Source organism: Mesocricetus auratus, unplaced genomic scaffold (genome assembly GCF_017639785.1).
Source record: "Mesocricetus auratus isolate SY011 unplaced genomic scaffold, BCM_Maur_2.0 Super-Scaffold_100020, whole genome shotgun sequence".
In the NCBI taxonomy this organism is placed as follows: Eukaryota; Metazoa; Chordata; class Mammalia; order Rodentia; family Cricetidae; genus Mesocricetus; species Mesocricetus auratus.
In genome coordinates this window covers 10,702,474-10,722,869 of record NW_024429201.1, presented here as the reverse complement: position 1 = coordinate 10,722,869, position 20,396 = coordinate 10,702,474, and the positions used below count along the sequence as shown (strand labels likewise).

General features: G+C 39.1%; 1 protein-coding gene across 3 annotated transcripts in view; it reads left to right on the top strand.

Annotated features, from left to right (window-relative positions):
• Pde4d (phosphodiesterase 4D) overlaps positions 1–20,396 on the top strand; it is a 1,369,715-nt gene that overhangs the window by 155,886 nt on the left and 1,193,433 nt on the right. For all 3 annotated transcript variants that reach the window (XM_040728825.1, XM_040728824.1, XM_040728828.1), the window contains exon 2: positions 6,012–6,172. The gene's annotated coding sequence lies outside the window, so the exon portion shown is untranslated. The remainder of the gene's footprint in view (positions 1–6,011; positions 6,173–20,396) is intronic.

Here is a 20,396-nt window from a genome sequence, read left to right as displayed (position 1 = left end):
TGGTTCCCAGCATTACCATTGGGCAGCCTGCAACTGTCTGTAGCTCTAACTCCAGATATGATGACTTCTTTGGACACCACAGTCTCCTGCAATCACAAATGTGAATACCCTCCCCCATACACATAATTACAAATAAAATAAATCTTTTTTTAAGAAAGAAAAACCTTCCCCTTATGCCAAGATATACTGTGATAGTTCATATATTTGTTTACAGATGGTTCATTGGAGAACAAGGTCAACAGAATTAATCTTTACAAATCAAGATATCTGTGGGAGGTCTGCCCTTTTCTGAATAGAAATGGAGGAGGATTGAAGGGGGGAGCATAGGGAAGGCTGGGTGTGGCTTGGAGGAGAGGAGGAAGGGGAAACTTCAGTCAGATTGTAAAATAAATAAAAATAAATTTATTAAAAAAGAAACAACAAGAAAAATATTTTTGTGTATACTAAGCCATGAAACAAGAGATGGTCTGCAGAATTGATGAGGTTTGAGTTAATGTAATAAATAATCCGTTAAGAATTAAGGTTCATTAGTCATCATCCTTACTGTTACCACATGGAACAACAATATAGAGTTCTGAGAAAGATAAAATAAAAATTGAAATTCTTATAAATACAGTTGGACATTCTCAGATTCCCAAGAGACAATGAGTCATCTGACCATCCACACATTTTATGACCTGAAGCTAAGGAAGAAAATAGGTTTCCGTGGTTAAAAGGACCATATCAGTGCCAGTACATACTTGCAGGTCACACACAAGAAAGGTCTCATGGTAATGTGGGATTAATTTCACATTTCTTGACTAGAGCTCTAGTGTGATGCCCTTAATAAGGTGTCTATTGCATTCCTATGGGGCATAAATTTCTTTCTTTTCCTCCCTATTCCCAGCATGTATGAAGTCATCAAGAGGAGCAGAATTTTAAATGTTTAAATGTAAAATTGTGAAACATGTAGGAGAAGGTTGTTAACAGTGGGATAGTCAGATAAGAGTTGGGGCATCAACAGATAAGGAGACAGTGCTGTGTTAGGGGTGGGTAAACCCAGTAACTATCACTCTGTACTGTGATATAGTCCGAGTTTGCTCTATTTTGAAGAAGTTTCAGAATCTTGGAGTTCATTTCACTTTATTAGTTTGTATTGTCTAAGATGTGCTACTGTAATAGTCAACAACACAGCTCATGCTATGTTTCAGTTGTAGGTCCTTGAGTGTTAATGTTTGATGGTCTCCTTCAGGGACATTGACAAGGCAGCCCTCATCTTGAATTTTGGTGATCATCATCTTAGGGGGAAAGTAAACTTTAAGGTCTCATCCAAAGTAGTTAAAAGAGCTTAAATGGAATTTGAACTCAAACCTACCTGGGCATAGTCTACATGACTAATAGGTAGGCTTCAAAGTACAATTGAGAACAGAATTAATGACATTCACCTAGTACTTGCCTGCTGGTTTGAGACACTGATTGATTTATCTGAGTGTAGAGGATGTATTGGATCATTCAAGCTCTACATTTGACATGATCTAGCATCATCTGGGAAGAGATTCATAATATGGGCTTATGCAGATCAGCTCTGCCTTGCGGGCATGTCCATAGGAGATTGTCTTAACTATTAATACACTAACTGTGGGCTGCACCCTTTCTAGGCTGGCCCTGGACTGGGTAAGAGTAGAGGAAATGAGTTTAGTGTTAGGCAAGCAATCAAACAAGGAAAGAGGCTTCCATGAACTTATTCTCTCTCTGATTTTGACTGTGAATGCAATGCTTTAAGCTGCTGCTTTTACCTCCCTGCAATCATGGAATATAAACTGGAATTGTGAACAATGTAAACCCCTCCTACTAGAAGTTGCTTTTGGTCAACATGTTTTATCATAGCAACAGAAATAAAACTAGACCCTGAGGGTAAGCTAGGTATCAGAAGATGGTTTTTCCCAGTTATTTTGAATTACAATTGATTTAATTATGATTTTGTTATTTTTCTTTTTCCTTTGGAATTTTATATATGAATCCCCTTTCTCTCTCTCTCTCTCTCTCTCTCTCTCTCTCTCTCTCTCTGTGTGTGGTTTATATGTGTAAATTTACAAATACAACCTATTGAACTCATATGTGTTTAGTACTGACCTCTGGGGGTTGGCTAAACTATTAGGAGCATCATTCCTGGATGAGACTAATTCTCCAATCTCAGCAGCCATTGTCTGTAGCTCTTCTAGGGGCTAAGCCTTGTGAACACTCTTCCACCTACATAGGCACGCTCATTGGTTTTTATCATCTTTATGTCATGTTAAGATAATTGTACTGTTAACAGGAAAGAACCTAAGAGAGATATGCATGGTACCCCAGAGAAGAGGAATGAGGCAAGATCTTCTGAACAGATTGGGAACATGGTGAGGGATGTGGAGGAGGAGTGGGGCTGGGCAGAAGAGAGGGGAAGAAGAGGAAGAGAGTAGGTCATGGAGGAACAGGAAGGTTGAGTGGGGGGTAGCATAAAGAGAAGAGGGAGTCATAGGTTAGAAGACAGATCTGACACCAGTGAGACCTCTAGTGATCTACAAGGATGACACCAACTGGCAAGCTAAGCAATAGTGGAGAGACCACCTTAAATGTCCATTCCTGATAATGAACTTGATGTCTATAACCATCCTAGAACCTTCATCCAGTGACTGATGGAAGCAGAGGCAAACACACACAGTTAAACACTGAACTGAACCCATGGAACCCAGTGACAGAGAGAGGAGCGATGAGCAAATCAGCAAAGAATGGGCTGGCAAAACCAGCAGAGACAGCTGATCTGAACAAGGGGAAGCTCTTGGACCCCAGACTGACAGCTGGGAGGCCAGCATTGGACTCATCCAGACCCCCTGAGTGTGGGAGTCAGTGAGGAGGCTTGCGGAATCTATGGGGCTCTGGGCAGTAGATCAGTGTTTATCCCTGGCATACAAATGGACTTTGTGTGTCCATAACACAAAGAGAGATGCTCTCTCAGCCTGGACTCTTAGGGGAGTGCCTGGACCCTGCCCTGAGTGAAATGACAGACTCCAGATATCCCCTATGTGGAAGGAAGTGGGGATAGGGTGGGAGGTTATGAGGGATGGTGGGAGGTGCAGGAGAGGGAACTGGGATTGGCATGTGAAGCAAGCTATTTAAAATTAAAGTAATAAAAAATTTTTCAACATTTTCCAAAAAAAATGATAATTGTACTGTTGACGTTTCTTGGGTACAGCTTCCCTGTCATCTATAAAAGATCTTGGAAAAGATGTCCCTTCCTGGACCCTTGACTTTTACAATCACTCTGTTACCTCTTTCCCAGCATTCCCAGACATTTATGTGTTGGAATTATGTTGTAGATATGGCAATTAGGACTTGGCACCCAATTGTAGCCCAAATAATATAAATCCAATGACAGATATTGGAGTTCAAGCTTCAAGCTAAACATCAGAGAAGCAAAGCAGCCAGTCCTTACCTCTACCTCAGGTGGAAAGGGCTGTCCTGTCCTCAGAGTGACTGGAGACTAATTCCCACATGAGGCCCTTTGCTCTTCCTTTTATATGTCTCAGATTCTGGGGTTAAAGGCGTGGGATCCCAAGTCCTGAGATCTCCTTTGTGTAAGATGTTTCTCTTTTAGACTGGATCAATTTTGTGTAGCTCAGTGTGGCCTTGAACTAACAGAGATCCATCTGCCTGAGTCCTGGGATTAAATGTGTGTACCACCAATGCCTAGCTCCTGTAGCTAATTAGTGTGGCTCACTTTACGTTCTGATACTTCAGGAAATCTTTGTTATATCATAAATAATATATCACCACACCCAATTGTCAGTTCTCTGCATTTTAACGAGGTAGAGGATTCTGTAATGATCTCTGCTTCTAAAATAAGCTTCTTTGATAAGAAGTGTGAGGTATATCTACTTTTGGGTATAAGACTAAATATTTAGAATGTAAACTGTAGAAATTACACTAGTTTAGAGAAGTAGCAGTAGGTTCTCTTCTACAAGGGTCGATGGCCTGACCAGCCACTGATAGTGGACTAGGTGTACAGTACCAGAGATCAAGTCCTGTTTATCAGGTCTTAAGTCTCATTAGATGACTGTCGGTTACCTACTGATGTATGTGCTACTATTACACCTTTAGGGATATTGTGCTGACCTGGCTATTGCTGTTGTTTGTAGACATTACGGCTGGGTGGGATTGTTGATTGATTTTTCTCCCCTGGCAGCATACAAAGCTTCTCCCATACTACGCTAGTTCTCAGGGAAGAGGCTTTCGGGTCAGGTCTAGGTCAATTCCTCCAAGTCCTGTGTCTCAGATGCATGGTGTCTTCATCAATAGGGCCTTACTTTTAGTTTCTTGGAGGAAGCCAGAGGCAATGGCTGTAGTCTATAAATGCTGCATACTCTCTCTTATTTCTGGATTGTAGCTCTGGACCTTTACATGTGAGGCTATCACTTTGAGTAACAGCAGATACCAGCAAAGTAAAAGGTGACTACATATCAGAAAGAGAGAAAGGGCTCTAGAGGAGGGGAATAGTAGGACACAGCTGCCATTAAAGGGGGAATTAAGAAAGGTTGGGGGAGACTTACCTAGGGAGGAAGAAGGGGGAGCAACACAGAAGGACAGAGGGAGCAGGAAGGATGTTGAAAAAACTGACACTAAGGATATTTGAAAAAACCATAGAGAATCATTTTATTTCTGTCTAAAATCACACACATATAAGTATATGTGTATACAAAGATATATTTGCATACATGTATATATGTGCGTACAAACACATATCCCCCCCCTCTCTCTGTGTGTGCGTGTGTGTGCTTAATAAATGAATTTATACCACTTGGGGTGATAATGTTCTTCCAATTTTTCCAAAATCCATAGAATATATAATAAAAATTCCAGTGCTAGGCATGAAAAACCTCTTTTCAAGTTGTTGGTCAGAAGTCCAAGAGACTCCCACCAAATATGATTTCATTCTTAATCTATTTAGTATCAGTGTTTGATTAACTGGGTTGAATACACATATAACTTATTATTGATTTACTGGTCAGTATAACAATTCCTTAGTCTACTGAACATTTATTAAGAACATACTATGTACTTACTTCATAATCTAACAACTGTGTTGGGTGGACTCGCCGCATTATTGTCATCGCCTGTTTACCTCACCCCAGAAGTGGGTACATTCCTGTGCTTTCAGGTGCTGTTGAGGCCTTGGAGAGGCCTTAGAGATCATGTTTTCAAAATGTCTAGTATTGGGACTAATTACGTTGGCCACAGTCTTATAAGTTGTTCAGGACTTCGTGGTCTTTTCCTAAAGTATGTTTTACTTTGCAGTCAGGAAGTCATAGTCCCATTCCCACTGAAGCTCTTCATTCATTCTCTATCTGTGGCCCTGATTTGGGAAACTTGCAGAAACAGCACTGATGACAGTCGCATGTGTGCTGGCTTCTGGGAGAAGCATTAGTGGTTCAGCATTGTTCCTGTGGGATGACTAAAGGAGACCTGGTATAATGTTACATGTGCACGGAATCCTTAAACGTAGGCACGGGAGGGTGCAGATGCTAAGTTCTGTTTTCTATTCCTTGAGGTTTTCTCCTTACTATCCCCCTTCCCTGGCTATGAGGATTCCCTTCTGCTGCCACAGTTTCTCTGGGGTGGTGTTAAGTTTGCTCTGCACTACTCTATGATAAGAGGCAAATCTTCTAAATGGAGGTTGGGAGTTACTTTTTTAAATAAAAGTTTCTTTTAGCTTTCCCCAGAACTGACTAAAATCAGTTGGATGTGGAAATTTTATATTTGTATGTTTTTTATTTTTCTGAATTAGTGCTTTAATCAGAAAGCTTGTTGAGGGTGGTTCTACTCTGTTCAATTTCAAATTTGGGACTTTTGGTCACTCAGGGTTTCATGGCTCTTGTGAAGAAAATATGAGTTGAGTATGCTTTTAGTATTTGGCTTCAAAAATCCTTGTCTTCATCATTTGGTTTTCACGTGAGCAATCTCGGCTGCTTCTTATGGTGTTTTCTCCTTGTTCTCAGGTCCAAGATAAAAACTACAGATAGAGGAGTCCTGTCCCCTAGCAACAAATCGCATACACACTTGCCGGCAGCCACATACCACTCACTACCTGCCCTTCAGTGAAGTAAAGGTATTTACCAAAGCCTGCGAGGGAGAGTGTGAAGAAAGCTTGTCTTGTTAGGTAAGAAAATATATGACTGGGAAGCAGAGAGACTGTGTATGTTAGGGTCTGAGCAGGGAGTAAGGAGGAGAAGGGGAGGGGAAGACAGGAGAGATGGCTTGGCAAAGGTTCCACAGTATTGGGGGTGTGAGGTGACTTTGAAGAAAGGCCTGGGGATAGTTTATTAGATTTACCTGACTCACAAGATTGTTCTTGAAAAAGGTTCAGAGATAATGTTTAAGAAGTGTTTGGGGAATAAACACCATCTCTTTTTGTTGTCCCTTTAAGAAGGGGATAGAAATAGGACACTCTACACTTCTGTCCTATTCAGATGTTTGTAGGGGATATCAGCTATGGCTTGCTTTTAAAAATCCTGTCTGACTTTTTAAACTCATTTTCCCCAAGAAGTCTTGGCTTTAATAATATTCTGCTTCAACTGCATTGACAATCAACCCGAGTGCTACCTTTCTTTATGGATCTGCTGTACACACTTCTCTCCTTGAAGAAAGCATGTACTCTGGGTCACACTTACCCTGGATCCATGGTGCTGTTTCCACTCCTGGAACCCCATGTAGTATATGCCCAATTAAAGTCTTCTTTTAAAAATTACATTTATTTGTGTGTGTGTGTGTGTGCACAGACACCTATGCATGTGCCATGGCATGTATGTAGAAGTCAGAGGACAACATGCTTCAATTTACATTTACTTCTTTTCTTTAAGTATATGGTATCCAGAGAAGGAATTCAGATGGTCAGGTTTGGTAACAAGTACTTTAAATTGCTGTGACAACTTCCTGATTCAGATTATTTCTTACTTATTTAAATCAAGCACAAAATGTTCATGTAGTTCACTATTTCATATCATATCTCAAAGTTGAAATGGAATCAAGCTTGATATTAAATAACATACAAAATGAATTAATTGGTTTTGTCAAAGTGTCCTGGAATTTTATATTAGTAAATTTAATGTGGCTGGTGGATGATTCAGGCCATGGTGTGGCAGGTCTGTGTTACTATGCTGATATAGGCTGAGAGAGGTGGAAAGTTTTTGTGCCAGTTGCCCCAAAAGTGCAATTTGCCAAGAGTAGCACTCAGCATTGCCCAGTGAATACTCTAGCAGAATGAAATATGTTTTTGTGGGTTATCATAACTATAATGTGTCTGATAAAGACAACTAAAGCAAGATCATTTATTCATACCTTTGCCATCTGTCCACACTGATGAAAGGATTCAAAAGCCAAATGCATTAACCAGCAACTGATAGAAATATAAAAGATTTATAACACTGTTCTCAACCTGTGGTTCATGACCCTTTGGTCACAGGGGTCACCTAAGACCATCAGAAACATCAGATATTTACATTATGATTCATAAGAGTAGCAAAATTACAGCTATGAAGTAGAAATGAAAATTACTTTATGGTTGGGTTCACCACAACATGAGGAACCTTATTTATTAAAGGGTCACAGCATTAAGAAGGTTGAAAACCACTGCTTTAAAAGGATGAAGAGAGAGGAAATTTGCTTTAAAAGGATGAAGAGAGAGGAATTGATAATTTGTGGGATTTTCTTTTTCATTGCCCGGGAAAGAGCAGTGTGGTAACATCTTTGACCTTAGTGAGTTGTTCATTTTTTTCAAGAATAGCACCCCTGTTGCTCCTTGATCCTCATTACTATTCATGTATCCCAGACCCTCATTCCTGTGTACTTGGGAAGCAGACCAAGCAGTGCCTTGGTGCAACACAGGAGTGATGTGTGTGGGCTCCATTCCCAGACTGCTTGGCTTGGATCCCCACCTGACCACATGCTAGTCAGGCAGGTTACTGCTGAACTCTCAGTGCCCTGGGGTTTTGATTTCTACAATAGAGGTGGTAAAATGTCCTGTCTCACAGAGTTGTGATGATTAGTTGGCCTGGAATACTGCATATAAGTAGTAAACAGGTAAGTAAAAATATGTATGGGATTCAGTACAGAAGGACTTACCAGAAACACTAGACGAAGAAAAAGATATTGTTATTCCTTTTGTTGTTGCTGTTGTTACTGATGTTATCACCAAGGAAAGGGGATGTATTTCTGTACATGCCATAGATCCTGCTTCACACACATGGTGAGTTAAACAACCCCCAGCTCTCATCTTCTGCTGCTTGTGTTTATCAGATGTTTCTGTTCTCAGCTCAACGGTATGGAGAAGTCAGGAACCAGAATGTAATACAAATTCTAAGTCGAAAGTTACATCAGATTATAAGATCTGAAATGTAACTGGCTTGGCCTTAAAATAATACAGGGATCAGGCATTAATCCTAGTATGATATAATTTTTTAATGAATTGAATTGGAAGCTAATGGAAAGGTGAATATAAAGATTAGCGAATATGAAAAGAAGGCATGGCATGGATTATTCATAATAGGTATTGAAAGAGCAATTGTGATTTTTTTTAACAAAGATGAACTCAGCAAATAAGCCATGGAGTTTAAAAATGAATTCACCACACAGCTTGAATCTGCATTCATAAATATAATGAACTTCAAACAAGCATTTCACAGTGGAGAATTGTGAGGAGAGCCTTCTGATATAAACTGTGATTCTTTGGGATAGGAACATGAACCAGTACAATTTTTAGGGCCCTGTCTCAAATAAGGCGCAGCTCCCTCTGATTCCAGTTCTCCTCCTGTTTCCTCCCTTTCTACTCCTTTCTGTCTTTGTTAGTATCGCTGAGCCACATCTGTCTTCCGGGACCCCTTCCTCACCCTGTCTGTCTGCATTCCCGGGGGATGTAACCCTGCTCTGGGAAATCCTGCTCATTGCTCTGACTTTCTGCTAGTGAGTACTTTTTCTTTGTGAGGCTTGCATTTTCCTAACCTGTAAAAGCACCTTTGGTGAGATGAATGTGGGCATTCAGTTTCATAGCCATGTGCCAGCAGAGTGCCAGCAAGATAGAACTCAGAAAGACACCGACAGCCTGGCCAGACACGACATACCAACATGCCAATTTCTTGGCTCTTTGTCTTTCAATGACAAGGCCCTGAGTTATTGTACACTGTTGTCACAGGAGTCTAGAGAATGCTCATCAAACAAATGTACTGTGAGTTCTTAACACCAGCACACTTTACTCAGTTGCTCCTTTTCACTCATTCACTTATTACTATTTTTCAATAGCAAGATATTTGTCTGTATCTATTTATTTCTATCTATCTTATATATGATACATGTCTGTCTATATCTATCAATAATCAACCTAACATATATTTATATCTGTCTATATCTATCAATAATCTATGTATCATCTATCCATCCTCTATAATCTTTTTTGAGACAGTCTTACTACATGCTTGAGGTTGGCCTCAAATTCTCTATGGAGAATTTCTGTAGTCTTTCTGCCTACACCTCCCATGTGTTGGGATTTCAAGTGTGTGCCACACAAGCCTGGCAAGAAAAGTGATACTTTAAGTAGAGAAAAAATAAGGAACATTAGAAAATTCCCAAAGGGAAAGTATAAATTAGACACCATGGCAGGTGGTTCCAGGAAACTACTCTTTGTTTTTGATAGACATTGGACTAGCAATGTTCAGAAAAATACTATATCTCAAAACTTACACATTATTTAAAATAGGCAATGTACACAAAACAGCGTGTAGGCAAATGGTAACTGAAGAAAAGCATGTGCAATGTTAACTAGGTAAAATGTTATACTTTCATCTTGATAATAAAATGTTTCAGGTTATTTTTTTAGTCTGTTTCATAAGCATGCCAGTGGAGACATAACTACCCAGTATGGGTTAGTGAGAACACTGTTAATGTTAATGGGAGCATAACATTCAAGATTTTGGATGATAAGAGTGTAGTGTGTACTGTGACAAGCTGCACCGAGGTCACCTGATCAGCTAATTACAGGTCTGTGAGGAGTCTCTCCACTCTCTAAGGGGGGGGCTAATTCCTAACCATTGCCAGTATTCTCTTGTTTCATCAGTTGGGAGATGGTGGGGTGGTGGAGCAAAGACCTGCTCCTGAGTGTGAACTGCTGGTGAGCTTAGTGGTTCCTGGCACATCCTACCTATAGAGCTCTGGCTACCTACTTACTGATCGCTCCACCTTGTTTGACTATGTGTTCATATGAAGACTGGAAATGAAGACTAGAGAGGGGCACTGTGGTTCCTACCACTACCCCTTCCCATTCAGTCTCTGAATCTGAAGCACAGACTTGTCAGGAAACAAGTATGCCAGGCCCCTCACCATGCTTTGAACTACCAGTGAAATAGGCTCTCTTTAGTAAAGAAGCTGTTTTCAAAATTCTCAAGAAACCCCCCATTGTCTGATAGGTGCTACCAGTTCTATTTTTACAAGTAACCACATTGTGATCATTCCACACCTACTGCTGCCCATACCACACATTTTTGGTCTACTAGACAGTACGCTTGTATGATACACAATGGCAGTTTATCCTTCTGACTTGGATATGATATTCTCAAAGTCATTAATTAAGCAAAGAAACTACAGAGTGACCATACTATGGTGCCTAGCTGTAAATAAAGCCAACATTGTGTATCAAACTTACGCAATAAGACATATTTCAAGAGAAATCTGCTTATCCCACAATTGTGGTAGAGATACCTGACTCATAAGATGCGAATATCTCGATGTAAGAGAAGAAGAAATATGACAAACAAGGTAACAAGATGACTCCAAAAGAACATGTTGTTTCTAGACACAGATTTCAAAGAACTGTACTAACTGTTTGATAAAGAATTTGAAAGAGTCATTGTAAGAATGCACAATAATATCCAAGTGGGAACAAGTAGTTAAATGAAATTATCAAATAAGTGCAAGCTGTGATTGAGAGGGGGTGGGGAGAAAGAGAGAGAGAGAGATTTTGAGAAAGGGTCAGACAGAAACATAAACAATGAGCTCAGTGTGAATTGGGTAAAAATACAGCTGAAGGCTTCAACAACATGACAACTTGGTGGAATGGGAGAAACAAGTCTTTTGAAATATCCTAGTCAGATAAGAAGAAGAAAAGAATGAAGAGAGGAACATGATGTTTGGAATTCCATCAAATAAATATCCATATTTTTGAATATCTGAAGGCAAGAAAAAAATTACCCACACTACAGAAAACCTGCTTCATAAATCCTTTCAGAAAAAATTTCAAACTTTTGAAAACTTTCCAAAACATGGGAATGACCCAAAATAGGCATGCCTAGGAAAGATATTCAACATGGCATGTTAGAAAGTATCAGAAATTCAAGGTAAATCTTTTAAAAGTCTAAAATATCTAAGAGGAAAAGTGTCAAGTTACGTTAAAGGATATCTCTACTAATGAAGCAATAGAATTCTCAGGGGAAACTCTTGAAATTTAGAATTCCAAGTCTGGAAGAAAGCAACTGCAAACCTAGCATCTTGTTTTCTCTTCTGTTGCTGTGATGAAAATAACTTGACCAAAGCAACTTAGGTAGGAAAGGTTTCATTAGCTCATAGCTTGAGGTTATAGTCATTTATTGCAAGAAGGTCACAGTGACAGGAACTTGAGAGGCAGCTAGTCACCTCACCTAACAGTCAGAGAGTTGATCAATGACTGCATGTCACTATCCAGCTCACTTTCTTCACTTACATTCTAGGATCCTGGAATGTGACATTTACAGTGAATAGGTCTTCCCACTTCAGTTAATGCCATTAAGGTAACTCCACAGGCATGGCCAGATTCTGTCAAGTTGACAGGTAGTATTAACCACCACACCAATAATGCTATACCCAGCAAGGTGTACTTTAGAAAGGAAGGCAAAATGATATATTTCCAAGACAAAAGAAACCTGAAGGGAATCAAGACCACTACACTGGGTTTACAAAAGATGCTTGAAAGAGTGCCACATTCAGAAATAAAGATAGAAATCATTAACTCATGTGAAAGCATAAATCTCATTAGAAAAGTAGGTACACAAAAGAGAAGCAAAGGAATCCACCATTATCAGCAAATTGTTATTTCAAACCAGAACATGGAACACAAATGAAGACAAGAGCAGACAAGAGCCAAAATAATAAATAAATATCAAAAAACACCAAAAAATAATACAATAGGAGCAAATCTTTATCTGTTAGTAATACCTTGAATCTAAATAAGCTATTGTCTACAGTTAATATATACAGACTAGTTGGATGGATACAACAATAACAACAATAAAAACCAAATACTCAATAATAAGTTACCTACAAGAAACTCATTTCACCAGTGAGGACAAGACTGAAAGCTAAAGAGCAGAAAATGGTATTTCAAACAAAGGAAAACCTAAAGTAACTAGGAGTAACATATATATATGCATATATATATGAAAATAGACAAAAGTGAAAAGAAAAATTCAACAGGAAGATAATACAGTCATAAACTTTTGGATAACCAATGTGGGTGTCTACTTTTAAATCATATCAGCATATGTTAATTATGTAAAATAATTATATATATACACATACATATATAGTGTACTTTGGTCATATTTTTTTCCAGGGTCCTTCTTGTCCCCTCTTTCCTCTTATACGTGCTATCTTCTTTCTAAATAGCTCTGTATCTACATTGGTGTCTTTAAAAGTATGTAGATTACACATTTGGAATAAAATGTCATATTTGATTTCTGAGTATGGCTTACTTTGCTACAGGGAAGTATCATGAGTTCTACCAATGTATGGCAAATGACATTATTTCCTTATTTATGGCTTACAAACACTCTTATATGTATACACTAAAATTTCTTTATCTACTTATCATTTGATGAGCAATGGACTTTTTACATAAGCTAGAAATTGTGAATAGTTAATGCTGAAATTAGACATGGGTATGAAGTTATCTCTAGTGTATGCTGACTTTGATTTCTTTATACCTATACTTAGGAGAATTGTATAGGTGTATATATTATGATAATTCTATTTTTAGTTACTTGGGGTCCTGGATGAATTAATTTACATTCTCACCAACACCATATAAAGGGTTCCATTTCTGTCACATCACTACCACTTGTTGTTTGTTTCCTTAATACGCATTATGATTGGAATGAGAGAGAATCCAATCACAGTTTTTAAAAGTGTATTTTAATTTATTTTCTTAGAATGTAATACATGTATACAATGTGGGGACAAAGGGGAGGGATACCTGGACTCTGCTGTGGTTCTGCTCTGTCCTCCCATCCTGGTTGATGCTGTCTGTGGTTGTGGTTGTAGTTTTACCTCCTTCCATCTCTGGGGAGCCAGCATTAGAGCTGTGGACCACTTTTTACTTTTCTTTGCATAGCCTCTTCCTTTTTTCTTTTTTTGTTTGTTCATGTCAGCTCTCTTGACATCTCCTTGTTGATTCCTGATACTGTTCCTCCTTTTGTTTCCATGACCCTGCACATTTGTAGAGTTGAATGGAGGAGACTTTATGCCCTGTATCACTCAAAATGAACCCTATTATTATACCTAAGGAGGACAATTTGCATTAATACAATAACAGTGGGTATCATAAACACCCAACTTTCATCAGCGGTAATAGTATCCAGACCAAAAAAAAACCCTAAAACATGAGAATTAAATTATATTACAGATCAAATGCACTTGATAGGCATTTCATACCATCTATCAGCTACAGAATACTGGTTAGTCGAAAGGTAGAGAACCACTCCAAAACCTAGTCTATGATACTGGCATTACTGACAAATCTTGACTTGCACATCAGAAAGATAATTCACTTTGATAAATTTTGTTTTAATACAGGGATGTAGAGAGATTATTCAGTGTATAGAAATCAATAAACCCAATACATCACACCAGCAGAATGAAGGGTAAAATCATCTCAATAGTTGCAAAAAATGTATTTGATAAAACTTAAGACCTGTTCATAATTAAAGTCCTGAACAAATTATGTAGAGAAAGATTATAGAATGCAGCCAGTATCACACAGAAAGAAGAGAAGCTGAACTCATTCCTCTAATATCTGGCAAAAGACAAATGGGTCTACTCCCAGTGTTCCTGTTTAGTTTGCTACCATAACTTTCAGCTAGAGTAACTAAGCAAGAGGAAGAGTTAGAAGGCATATAGAGAGGGAGGCCAGCAAACATTTTTTCATTTGCAGGTAATGTTTTTCTGCACATAGAAATATCTAAAGATGCTACCAAAAGACTATCAAAAAGATGAAATTGGTTAAAAAATGTCCAATAGGAAATCAGCAGATAAAAACCAGTAGACTTTGCACTTATCAGCAACTAATCTTGTGAGAAGTCTGTCATGAGACATTTCTATTCACAAGTGCTATAAAAATAATACCTTGTAGCTGGGCGTTGGTGGCTCATGCCTTTTATTGCAGCAGAGGCTGGCCTCTCTGAGTTTGAGGCCAGCCTGGTCTACAGAACTAGTTCCAGGACAACCTCCAAAGCAATACAAAGAAACCCTGTCTCGAACCTCCCCCAACAAATACCTCCAAATAGAGTTAATAAAGGAACTGAAAGATGTTCACAATAAAACACACAAAACACTGTTGAAAGAAAATGAAGAAAACACAAAACAGCACAAAGATTTCCCATGTTCATGAATGAGAAGAGTTTATGCTGTATAAACATCCGTATTTCCCAAAGTGACTTACAGATTCAGCATAATCCCCATCAGAATATCAATGACATTCTTACAGAAAATATGGAAATTAATCCATATTTTCTTCTCTATGGCTGAATAACACTCCCTTGTATGTATTTGGCACTTTTAGAAAAATCAATGGAACTGCAGGTTATCGTGTTCAGCAGAAAATTATAGGCAAAGAAAGACAAGGATCATGTTTCCACTATAGAAAAATGACCTAAACGTATAAGAGAGACCGTTAGGTTAGGAAAAGAGGACCAGGGGAAGGGAGAGAGAGAAGATGGAGGAATTAGAGAATGTGGATATGATAAAACGCAATATATATATATATATATATACACACAAATATCTGAAATGTCACAATGAAACCTATAAAATTTGTATCATTAATGTATATGCTTAAATGGTTGAAACAGTAACAAAAATCAACTTAGGGATATTTTATATTGATAGGAAGACATGAAAGACCCAGAATAGTAAAGCCATCTTGAGCAAAAAGAACAGACCTGATAGTATTACAAAAGCATCGTGACACTAGCATAAAAAATAGGCAGTGAGAAAATGGAGCAGGATAGGCCACAGAAACAAACCCACCTACATGCAAACAACTCAAAAACGTGCCAAAAACATAAGTTGGGGGAAAGAAGAGCCTCTTCAATAAATGGTACAGAAGAACTCGACCCTGTCTTTCTCCCATAGCAAAAATCAATCCAAAGTTAATAAAAGACATAAATATAAGACCTGGAATTCTGAAAGTACTAGGAAAAATAGACACATGGGGGAAACACTTTAAGGTGTTGGTAGCTGATATCAGCCTAATTTTTGAGATAGAATCCCAAAAGAATTAGAGGCAACAATAAGAAGCAGACAAGTGGTGTTATATCAAACATGGAAGAGGAAGATTCAGTCTTCTTTGATGGTATGACTGCTAGCAGGTTGCCCACACTGCAGGACAAGCCCAACTTCCAAGAGTAGTTGGGTAATACAAACTGAACCAGACAGGAGAAGAGGAGGAGGAGAAGGAACACGTAGACAATGACTTGAATTTAGGTAGGTGGGAGGTGATGGCACAGAGTGTGGATTCAGAATGAGCTGGAGAAAAGAGGTGACTGCAATCAGAATACATTGTGTAAAATTCTCTAAGAATTAATAAAATATTTGAAACGTGCACATAGTAAAAGCAACAATTGTCAGAGCGAAGAGAACCTACAAAATGAAAGATTACCCAACTGTTCATTTGAAAGAAGACTAATATCCAGAAAATATAAAGAAGTAAAAGGATTGAAAGAATTAGCCCAGTTAAAAATTTGCAAATTATTTGAATAAAGAAGTAGCCACCAGGGGAACACAAGGGCAATAATAAACAACTCTTTCAGCCTGGTCAAAATGGCTGTTACCAATGCCCCACAGCAAACAAATAAAATACAAAAGAAAGAAGAAACGAAAGGAAAAAAATTCAGGAAAAAGACTAAATTACATCTACCATATGATCCAGTTGTTCTACTTTGAGTTTCTGGCCAACAGAAATCACTTCAGTGCACCAAAGTGCCACCCATGTGCCTATGTTTATGGTAGAAATATTTGCAAAGAGCTGAAAGATGGGATCAGCCTCAGTGCCCCGCAGCAGGTGACTGTACAAAAGAGAGGTGGGATTACAAACAACGGAGCAACTCTAGCTTCACAGAAGAGTGGAGTCCTATCATTAGCAGCAAAACAGGTGGAACTAAAGGGCTTTATGTTAAGTGAAATAAATGAGCTACAGAAAGATAAATAAATACCACGTATTCTCTCTCTGCCTGGAAACTGAAAAGTCAACTCTAAAGCAGAATAGAAACTGCTGTAGTAGTTTGAAATGATGGAGGGATGTAGAAAAAATGATTGGATTTGATCAAAGCTGGCTGTGTGAGCAGATGTAGATATACTCAGAACTTGGTTAGTGTAAAGGGAAAACATTCCTGCCAGCCTGGTTCCAGAGCCGCATCAGTCCCAAATGAACACACAGGAGGCTATATTAATTATGAAGCTGTTGGCCTTGCTTGTTTTTTACTGGCTAGCTCTGACTTAAGTATTTATCCTATAATTGCTAATCTAAGTATTTCTCTTATGGGAGACGTTTCTGGGCTTCCTACCCCTTGGCATTACATCTTGACTTCCTGTGTTTCTCTTTCCCAGAGTCCTCCTGGACTCCTAGTCCCACCTATCTTGATTCCCTATTGGCCAACAGTGCTTTATTGACATATACACAGGACTTCCCCAACAGGTTAGTGTGTGCAATTAATTATGTATTAGTAATATAAAAGTTCGAAAGATTTTCCCAACAAATACTAGTGTAATGCACAACAAGATAGGTAGCACGCTTTCTTGGACCAGCACCCAAATCATGATATGAAGACTTAATTATCAGTTATAAATGCTTGGCCTTAGTTTAGTCTTGTTCCTCTAGCTCTTATAAATTACATTTACCTGTTTCTTCTCATCTACATTTTGCCTGGGGACTTTTTGCCTTTCTTTCAGCTGGTTGATGGCTGACTGGCTGGCTGGTTCCAAGTGTCTCCTTCTGTTTCTCCCTCCTTCTCTCTCTGTTTCCTCTTAAGCCTAGATTCCTCCTCTTACTTATTCTCTCTGCTCAACAGTCCTGCTTATTCCTCTACTGCCTAGCTATTGGCCATTCATCATTTTATTAGATCAATCAGATACCTTAAGCAGGTAAAATAAACCAAATTCAACACACCTCCACATAGTCAAACAAATGCAGCATAAACAAGTATAACACATTTTTACATAGCTAAACAATTATTCTATTCCGTAACAAAGATACTTTTTCAGGGTGTGGGGATGCCTATAGTGCCCATCCTTGTATTTGTCTCCTAAGTATAGTCTCCTAAGTCTCCAAGTACCTTGAACATGTTTTCTTTTTTTATAGTATTTTAAAAATAAAGGTATAACACCATAATTGCATTAAAAATAAAGACAAATATAGATAACCACAGAAAACGGATAGCTTCCAGGGACGATTAACTGTTATCCCTGAGATGCCACTCATCTGTGTTATCTTCTGTGGGAGTAGTGTTCACAGTTTGTAGTACTTGCTACCAGCCCTGCTTTGCCTACATGATTTACTTCAAAAGTGGCTATGAGAAGAGTGGGCAGACTCATTAGCCAGCAATTCAGGTTTTTCTCAGTTCTCTATAATGCACTTTGCTCCTTGTGTTAACTTTTGTTCACTTTGCATCATTTCTGTGTTTACTGCTCTTGAAGAAAAGTAGTCAGGACTACTTAAATGGTGTTCCTAGTAGTTGGATGGGGGTGCTAATTCAAGCAGGACTACTTTCTTTAATTTGTCTCCTAAATTATTTTTTAAATTTTTTTATTTTTAAAATTAAATTTAGATTAGAAACAAGGTTGCTTCACAAGTCAGTTCCAGGTACTTCTCCGTTTCCCTCCCCTCCTCCCATGCCCTCCCTCAACCCCCCCCAAAATCCCCTCATTTCCCCAGGGAGGGTGAGGCCCTCCTTGGGTGTGTCTATAGTCTGTCATTTCATCCAGGGCAGGGCCTAGGCCCTCCCCCAAGAGTTCAGGGTGAGAGTGCATCTCACATTGTTGGATGGGAGTCCAAAGTCCGTGTGTACACTCGGGATGAGTACTGATCTACTGCCTAAGGCTCAATAGATTACCTAGGCTTCCTCACTGACACCCACATTCAGGGGGTCTTGATCAGTCCCATGCTGGATTCCCAGGCATTAGCCTGAGAATCAAGAGTTAACCCTTGTCAGGTCAGCTGTTTCTGGGTGTTAAACCAGCCCAGTCTTAATCCCTCTGGTCATCAGTCCTCCATCTCTGTTACTGGCTTTCTTGAGTTCAGCTCAGTGCTTAGCCGTGGGAGTCTGCCTCTTCTTCCATCAGCCACTGAATGAAGGTTCTGTTTCCCAGACTCTCTGGCCTTGGGATTGTAGGCTGGCAAGCCCCAGGTCTATGTCTAAAATCCATATATGAGAGAGTACATGCCATGTTTCTCTTTTTGTGACTGCGTTACCTCACTCAGGATGGTTTCTTCTAGTGTCATCCATTTGCCTGCGAATCTCAGGATTCCATTGTCTTTTTCTGCTGAATAGTACTTCATTGTATAAATGTACCACATTTTTTCTATCCACTCTTCGGTTGAGGGGCATCTAGGTTGCTTCCAAGTTCTGGCTATTACAAATAATGCTGCTATGAACATAGTGAAACAGACTTCCTTGTTGTATGAATGGGCATCTTTGGGATATATGCCTAAGAGTAGAATTGCTGGGTCTTGTGGTAGGTTTATTCCCATTTTTCTGAGGATTCTCCATACTGATTTCCAAAGTGGCTGAACCAGTTGGCACTCCCACCAGCAATGGAGGAGTGTCCCCCTTTTACCACATCCTCTCCAGCATACATTGTCTTGGTGTATTTGATTATAGCCATTCTGACAGAAGTGAGATGGTATCTCAGAGTTGTTTTGATTTGCATTTCCCAGATGGCTAAGGATGTTGAGCACTTTTTCAAGTGCCTCTCAGCCATTTTAGACTCCTCTATTGAAAACTCTCTATTTAGTTCTGCAGCCCACTTTTTAATGGGGTCCTTTGATGTTTTGGAGACTTGCTTCTTGAGTTCTTTGTAAATTTTGGAGATCAACCCTCTGTCAGATGTGGGGTTAGTAAATATTTTCCCATTCTGTGAGCTGTCTTTTTGTCTTGCTGACAGTGTCCTTTGCCTTACAGAAGCTTCTCAGTTTCAGCAGGTCCCATTTATTAATTGTGGATCTCACTGTCTGTGCTAGTGGTGTTATGTTCAGGAAGCTGCCTCCTGTACCAATTCGTTCAAGGGTACCACCCACTTTCTCTTCTAAGAGGTTCAGTGTGGCTGGATTTATGTTGAGGTCTTTGATCCATTTGGACTTAAGTTTTGTGCATGGCAATAAACATGGATTGATCCGCATTCTTCTACATGCCAGCCTCCAGTTATGCCAGCACCATTTGTTGAAGATGCGTTCTTTATTCCATTGTATATTTTTAGCTTCTTTGTCAAAGATCAGATGTTCATACGTGTGTGGGTTAATATCAGGGTTTTCAATTTGATTCCATTGGTCTACCTGTCTATTTTTGTGCCAATACCAAGCTGTTTTCAGGACTATAGCTCTAAAATAGAGCTTGAAGTCAGGGATGGTGATACCTCTGGACGTTGCCTTGTTAAACAGGGTTGTTTGGGCTATCCTGGGTCTTTTGTTTTTCCATACAAAATTGATTATTGTTCTTTCAAGGTCTGTGAAGAATTGTGCTCGGATTTTAATGGGGATTGAATTGAATCCGTAGATTGCTTTTGGCAGGATTGCCATTTTGTACTACATAGATCCTACCTATCCAAGAGCATGGGAGATCTTTCCATTTTCTGAGGGCTTCTTTAATTTCTTTCTTAAAAGATTCAAAGTTCTTGCGATACAGGCCTTTCACTTGTTTGGTTAGCGTTACCCCAAGGTATTTTATGTTGTTCGTGGCAATTGTAAAGGGTGATGTTTCTCTGATTTCTTTTTCAGCCCTTTTATCATCTGTATATAGTAGGGCTACTGATTTTCTTGAGTTGATCTTGTAGCCTGCCACTTTGCTGAAGGTGTTAATCAGCTGTAAGAGTTTCCTTGT